The 7,979-nt window shown below is 45.0% G+C and overlaps 1 protein-coding gene across 1 annotated transcript in view; it reads right to left on the bottom strand.

Annotated features, from left to right (window-relative positions):
* Positions 1-7,979, bottom strand: part of LOC123084291 (putative inorganic phosphate transporter 1-13) — a 60,523-nt gene that overhangs the window by 2,724 nt on the left and 49,820 nt on the right. The window lies entirely within an intron of this gene.

The raw sequence follows: 7,979 nt of genomic DNA on the forward strand, positions 1-7,979 counted from the left end.
CGGTGGAGTGGGGGAGGGTGCGGGCCGGGGGTCGATGGCGGCGGCCGGTGGAGCGGGGGAGGGTGCGGTGGGACGGGGGGTCGGTGGAGGGTGTGGTCGGTGGCGGCGGCAGGTGGAGCGGGGGTCGACCCTGGTACCATTAGAAGTTTTGCAAAAAAAGTATATATTCTAATGGCGCACTCTGTGTCTAGTGCGCCATTACTATTTAGAACTAGTAATGGCGCACTTCGCTCGGATGCACCATTAGTATGTATGGAAAAATGGAAAAAAAGTTATTACTAGTGGCACACCATGTGTCTGGTGCGCCATTAGTGTCTTCCACACTAATGGCGCATCAACAAATGGTGCGCCATTAGTATATAGTAGTGGCGCACTACCTGACAGGTGCGCCATTAGTACCCATCCCATCTATAGCCCTTTTCCTAGTAGTGTGAAAGCATCATATAGCAGCAGCAACAGCTCATAGCAACTCATCATACAGCAGCAGCAGTCCGTAATTCATCATATACCAGCAGCAGCTCATAGCAATTCATCATATAGCAGCAGCAGGAGCAGCTCATAGAAATTCATCATATAGTAGTAGCAGGAGCAGCTTGTAGCAACTCATCATATAGCAGCAGCAGCTCATAGCAACTCATCATACAGCAGCAGCAGTCTGTAATTCATCATATACCAGCAGCAGCTCATAGCAATTCATCATATAGCGGCAGCAGGAGCAGCTCATAGCAATTCATCATATAGCAGCAACAGGAGCAGCTTGTAGCAACTCATCATTCCCCTTCCCTTCAATTTTAAGTGAGGTACTACCCGAAACACCCCCTCCAAAGCGAAATTAGTTAAGCCCAAGCCCATAAATCAAAAATGACTTCTTCACATCTTTTATGGCTTATTTTGACAATATACCCTGAAAAGGCGGAATCGAACTGGCCCTTAACCTGCAATTCAATTGTGCGTGCAATGATGAATCACTCCTGCCTGCTATCTGTACATTTAGGCATCATCATACATGGCATAACCTAATACATGTGCATTCCATTGTAGAATCTGGAATATGCAATGTTTATGTTAGTTCATACGTTGCACATGATGTTTAAATGTCCCTTAAATCTGGTCAGTCAAGTGATGGTCTTTAAGCCTCCTTCTTTGCTTCTTTTCTTGATATGTAAGATTTGCTCACACATCTGTTCAATTGCTTGTTTGCATCAGCCAGCCATACTAGGACTGTTTGCTTTGATTACTTGCTGTTCTTGACCTAACACTCTAACAGAGCTTGTCAACGATTTAAACACTAAGGGCTGCTGTAGTGGGGCCTTGTCTAACTCATAGGTAAATAAAGGTTTGGCTGTACACTATAGTAGGCTCTCCAAGAGTACCTGGAGATCCAGTTCGAAGGTATGCCTAGTTTTTACATAGTGCAGACATAGTAAATGCTCATTTCATTGTGTGTAAGTGCAAGAGATGCAACATGTTTCATTATGTGGTGTTGTTTTGTTATAGTCTCATCCTTTTGTGTTCACAGACTGGAAAGTATGCATATTTATCTTCCAAGGAGACGAGTAACTAGTTTGTGTCACCTTGCAAAGGGGGTGCAATGAAGATAAGATTGAGGATTTCCAAGTACAAGATGTTAGGAAGGAGCCTTGCAAGAGAAGTAGGAGCTGCGCTAAGCCACTTCAACCTGCTAAGGTAAGTCACTGTATGCAACTCAACAGTTTAATTCCTTGTTTGTTTCAGGCATAGTTAATTTTGTCTTTTCAATTGCTTTATTTGTCCTCACTTAATGAGATGCCCAAATAAATATGCCTGATGTTCGGTACTTTTATCACTATTAGTTGACATAATTAAAGGCCTTACCATTTAATTACTCTACCGAAGTGTGCCTGAAGCTTTGAAGTCTATTAACCAACTATTATTGCTTGAGGCTCACAATCTAGTTTATACTATGCTAATGATTGCATAGTTTTGCCTGCTGTAGTATGTTTGTATGAAACCCTCTATTGTTCATTATGCTCCCTAAGACTTTAATTGAGGTACAGAATGGCCAACTGCTTGCTTACTTATACGCAACGTGCTGTCTAAATTTGTAACTTGTCTGTGTTTTCGATTGGGCCCCAACATCATGCTCCTCTGGTGAGCTAAGAGGGATTTCTGTAGGCAGGCTGCACAGACTATCTCTTGTATAATTTTTAAAATATCACCTGCTTATGCTTCATGACGTGTAACATTTTTTTGTGAAAGTGACGTGTAACATTATTGTTAGTCCTGTTTTGCCACGTAGTACAAAATAGTGTCTTGTTCGCTTCACTGTTGTAACTATATTTTTGCCCTAGTCATGTGTACTTACAAAACATTACAGGATGATGTGACATCAATACAAAAATCTGCGAGCAGTGCGGCATGGCCATTACCGAATGATTATGGATTGGAATTGGAATGTGTTGATGTTCTCGAGCATCAACTAGAGGTGGCAAGACAATGTGTACATGATTGTCAATGTATAATCAACAAGTTGAGACTGGACATGCAGGTATTAGATGCAGGAGTCAAAAAATGAAACAAGACACCGAGGTAACCATGAAGGAATTGGAGATTTTGCAAACTGAAATTTGTGCTATCTGAATCTGGCCAATCCTATTTTGTGAAGAGATTATAGTTCAAATGGAGTTAAGTTGATGCGCGTCCATGATGTATGAGCCGTATTTGTCCAGTGTATGTAATTTGCTGTTTGTGTATGCTTTATTATCACCTGTGCCGTACCATAATGCCCAGTGGGTATAATCGGCTGTAATTTCTTTATTGTATAGTGTAGGATTATTCTACCTTTCTATGCCTTGATCTCTTTGTTGTATAGTGTATGCTTTTTAGAGGTGATAGTATTGAGTAGGATAATTCTTTGAATATGCTATATCGTTCAAACGGGGGCCAACTCGCCCGACCATGGGCCTTCTACGTCTCGTAGGATCCATGGGCCTTCTACGTCTCGTAGGATCCATGGGCCTTCTACGTCTCGCAGGATCCATGGGCCTTCTGCGTCTCGCGGTTTCCATGGGCCTTCTACGTCTCGCAGGATCCATGGGCCTTCTATGTCACGTAGGACCCATGGGCCGCTGACTCATTTATGGGTCTAGTACTGGCCTTTAATGGGCCATAGACGGGCCTATAGTGGAAATCGTACGTTTTATTGGCTGACCATAACGGGCCGCTAATAGGCCGTATTTGGTGATGCTATGAAAATGCCCAACAGACTAACGGACCACAAACGGGCCGACTGTAACGACGGGCTGAATTTGGCCCACAAGCAGAAAATGACAGTAACATGCCGGAAGTAACCGAATGCTGCAAATAAGCCCAAGAATAAATGGGCTCTGAGAAGGCCGAAAGGTAACATGGGCTGTAAACGGCCCAACTGAATAACAGGCCCTTAATGGGTATAAAGCGATACACTGTTCATTACGGGCCAGTTTCACCACAGGCCGTTAATGGGTCTAAAGTAATACACTGTTCATCACGGGTCAGTTTCACCACGGGCCGTTAATAGGCCAAGAGTTACATAGGGCCTCATATGGGCCGAAAGACGTCATGGGCCATACATGGGCCAGAAGTGAAAATGGGCTGGAATCATATTGGATGGCCCAGATGACGCTACTGGGCCTAATTCGGATAGGGCGTAATGGGCTTTGGGTTAGCGGGCTGTAAATGGGCTATATGCGAACATGCCGTTAACAGGCTTTCCATGGGCCGGCCTGTCACCTTTTGACCAAGTCAAACGGGCCGGCCTTTTCACTGGAATGGGCCTCTGTTGGGCCGTGCCACGTGTCAACGTATCATAGGCGCCTTCTGTCAAATGAGTGGATGACATCTGTCCCAACAATGAGCCGACACGTGTTTCCTCCAGCCAATGATGATTTTACACGTGGAAAATCCCCATTGGTCGGGGCTGTTAACGGGTTATCGGATCCAAAACCCGACCTGATAGCTTAACGACGTTCCGTTACGGTGGATGCTACGTGTCGGTCACCCTTGACGAAAGCACTTCTGTGATGCATGATTTATCGTCATGGAAGTGGACACTTCCGTGATGATAATTTTGGTAATGTCATCGAACACTTCTACGACAGCACAGGTATGACTATCTCGATTCTGTCATAAATTTGTCATGGATGTACATGCATGACAAAAAACGCAACCTACTGTGACAAACACGTATCATCACGGAAGTGTATTTTTTTTGTAGTGAGTTGTGTTGTGATATCTTCCCGTGAGTCCCTGATCTTGATCGTACACTTTTGCATGCATGATTAGTGTATGATTGAATCGGGGGCGTCACAACAACTTCTTTTTCGCTTACAAGGTTGTACAAAGGAGTCCATGGCATCAATTGCCTTGATACGCAGTCCCAATACTTCTTTCTTCCCACACTGCATGGGTAAGTCGAATGGTTAATCTGGTAAGATGGTGCGTCCTTGATATGTTATATGAGGACGTGTAGTCAGACTAGTTGTAGCCAAACACATCACACTGGCTTTTACTATATATTTCATGCGATTACTTTTGGCATATAAAGATCTAAGCAATCTACAATAGGATGAAAAGACTGGCATCCTTCACATTATTGGCGAACTCAGTTCATAGAAATAAGCAATTCAACCATTCTGTGGGTAAATCAAAAGCGCCACTGGAATATTTTTCACTATCGAATCATACACGCAAAAAGGGGCGACGCCACCATAGGGGCTGGTATGGGCGGCCGCCTCAGGTGGCTGGAAAGTGTGCACCTAGTTTGGGTCGTCCAGGTTGGCCCACGCTAGTTTTGTTCGTCCCAACGCACGAGCAGGCAATGTATTAAATGAAGAAAAATGTTTCAATTTGGATGGGCCAATAACATAAGTGCAAGGCAGGCCCTATAGCAGGCTCGCGGCCCATATGAGCGCCTCCCATATCGATCGACAGCAGGAAAAATCCCAATTCATTCGCTCCAGTCTCTAGTCTGGTTCGCTCCTAACCTAGCCGGTGCTGGACAGACCGACACAACACTTCCTCGCGCCCTCGATGGAGGGCGGTTGCCGGGCTTCAAGCGAGCGGAAGGACAAGAAGATGAAGATCCAACCCTGGGTGTAGCCTGCGTGGGAGGCAGCGGCGGCAGCACGGGCATGGCATCGAGCTTGCGCAAACGGACAGTCGCAGCTTGCAAGAGTAGCATGCGCAACGAGCAGGTACATCACATCCCTGATTATATCTAATTCAACTCTTCAATTTCTGGCCAATAGTTAAACCTGACGGTGTTGTAAAACTGCTTGTATGTAGGGAATCTATGAGAAAATGAAACCAATTTCTACTTATTTTATAACTCCCCCAATCAATACTGAAGTGACTGAATCTGATGTATCTAATCAAGTTTCTGGTGCAAACATACAAGCTCATGTTGTTCTTGAGCCTGAAGTGTCTAATGAACAGACTGCTAATGAAGGATTTGATGCAAACATTTTACATGCTCCTGGTGATGAACATATAGTGTCTAATGAGGGATCTAATGCAAGCATTTTGCAAGCTCATTGAAGGATTTCATGTCTAATGATGATCTACTATGTTGAGAGAGACAGAGATTTGCAGGCATTGATGACAAGCAAATTATAGTGCATTTTCATAGCTTGAGGAAACGTCGAGGCCATCTACCAGAAAGTCCCCGTATCATGACAACATAGCATAAATACTTTTCTAATCTGTTGTTTGAAACTATTGGCATACTTGTGCAGGATATATATTGATATGCAGTTTGCGCATTGGTTATACGTGCAATTACACTTTGATATTTTCATCCAGAGAATGAATAATTCCAGCATGTACAGACCATGTTTGTAGTCCTTGTACACCATGTTGCATTTTGTGTTTTTTGGTGCTTGCGTCATTTAGTGTTTATAATCTGAACTACTTTGGATCATTAGCTGGTTTTCCAAGTGCATGTTGCTTCACATTTCTCAAGTTATATTGATTTCCGGAGTGCAAGTGCCTTCGTATTTTTTAAGTTAAATGTTCGCCCCTGGTAACTTGAATTCGTGGATCAGCCACTACACACAAATCATACACGCATGCCAGTACGAATTAAATGAAATGTAGGGACTTACGCTAGCTCGTTGTACAGGCTCACTGCATCTCTGCTTGCGCTTGGGATGTTCCATGTACAAGTCCATGTTACCACTTGCTTGGATGTGTAGGCCTTGTGCTCCTTGCATCCCCCTCTGCATTTTTGACATGGCGAATGGTTGATCAAATAAGAGGAATCGACCTTGATGTTGTACCGGAGGACAGATACTTGCAAGGTTATACGGGTGTGCAGGATGTGTACCAGATCCCGTAGCGCCGTCATGCTTCACTAAAAAATGGATTTGCTTGTTTCAGATGATATCTCCAGAAGAAATAAGAGCTAAACTCAGAGTTGCATAGGCGTCTAAGCTAAGAGAGCAGTGAAAGGATATCCAAACATCGTCGGAACAGTGCACAAGGGAGTGATGTATGGATACCTAGTTCGGGCTGGCGTTTGGGCATGCTCGCCTAGCTAGAGTGCGGGTCACTTCAGAGCCGTTGAGGGTGATGCGCTGGCGTTGGCTAGCCGCGCACGGATGCAGATCTTGAGTGGTAGCGGAATGCTACGATGCAGTGGACGAGACCGTTGGTGAAGCCCCAACGGCCTCGGGGGGGGCGGAGGTGTGACAATGTGCTCGGTGAAGTAGCCCCGGTGAGCTGGGAGACGGCATCGTGAAGCGCACCTGATGCGGTGGAACTCGATGTCTGTGAGGCACGTCGGTTGCGGCGGCCGACGTTGTCGGTGGACCACCCGGTGCGGTGGACGAGGGCGTAGATGAGGTAGCTCCAGTGCGGTGGTGAAGCGTGACCGTCGTCTTCGTCGTCGTCGTCCGGCACAGAGGTGCGGAATGGTGGGGAAAGAGACGAGACGAGGGGCGATTCGAGGGATGGCGGTGAATTAGGGATTTGAGCAATCTGGGCGCGGAAGGGGACGGTGGAGAAGAGAGATTTTGCAGGGCTGGAATTGGGGCCGCCAGATATTTCAATCCGAAACGTGGAAGCGCGAACTTATATTGTCGTCGTCCTTTTTTTGGGGGGAGGGGGGTGGGTGGCTGGGTGCTACGCGTCCGTCCAACACACGCGACCACCCCGACAGGACTATGCTTTGGTGCCTTAAGGCACCTGCCTTTGTGTCCATGACATGTGGGCCCAACAGGTGGCTGGCCCACATGTCAGTCACCCAAGGGCAGTTGCCTTTAAGGCACCGAAGCAGCGTCCACCCCGACACGACCCTGGTATGCCTGGTGTGCCTACATTTGAGAATGCAAACGAAACGAATCTTCTTTCATTTGCAAACAAATCTGTATGTATTATCATTCCCGTGTTTTCCTTGCAATAATTAGTCATTCAAAACGAGATACTCCATCCGTTCACTTCTGTAAGTCGTTTCAGACAACTTAAAATGAACTGTTTTGCACATTGTCTGAAATGTCTTCAAGGTCTTATAAAAGTGAACAGAGGGAGTACTATAAATAAATTAATGACGAGTTATTTAAAAAAAATCGAAACGGTGCCCACGCTAACGTGGATTAGAGTGTGTCACATAATTCGTTATTTGAATTAGAGTGTGTGTCACGTAGTTAGTTATTTGAATTAGAGTGTGTGTCACGTAGCGATCTCCAATTCTAACGTGGATTTTGCATTTCACTGTATCGACACTACTTTTTAAATACAAAATCATATGTATATGATGAACACCATGGTAGTGAGAAAACTTTTGGATGGATTCAAACATATGACCTACAAAATAGCACAACAAATTGAGTCAATGTCAACTTTTCGAAACTTAGTATGGCACGAATTCGAAATAATTACCCGTATGCCTGGTCCTCGGTTCAAATCTTACAATGTACACCGAATTGAAACATCGATATTAAGTCTCGTACTATGTACATTCA

Source organism: Triticum aestivum, chromosome 4A (assembly GCF_018294505.1).
Source record: "Triticum aestivum cultivar Chinese Spring chromosome 4A, IWGSC CS RefSeq v2.1, whole genome shotgun sequence".
Taxonomy (NCBI): Eukaryota; Viridiplantae; Streptophyta; class Magnoliopsida; order Poales; family Poaceae; genus Triticum; species Triticum aestivum.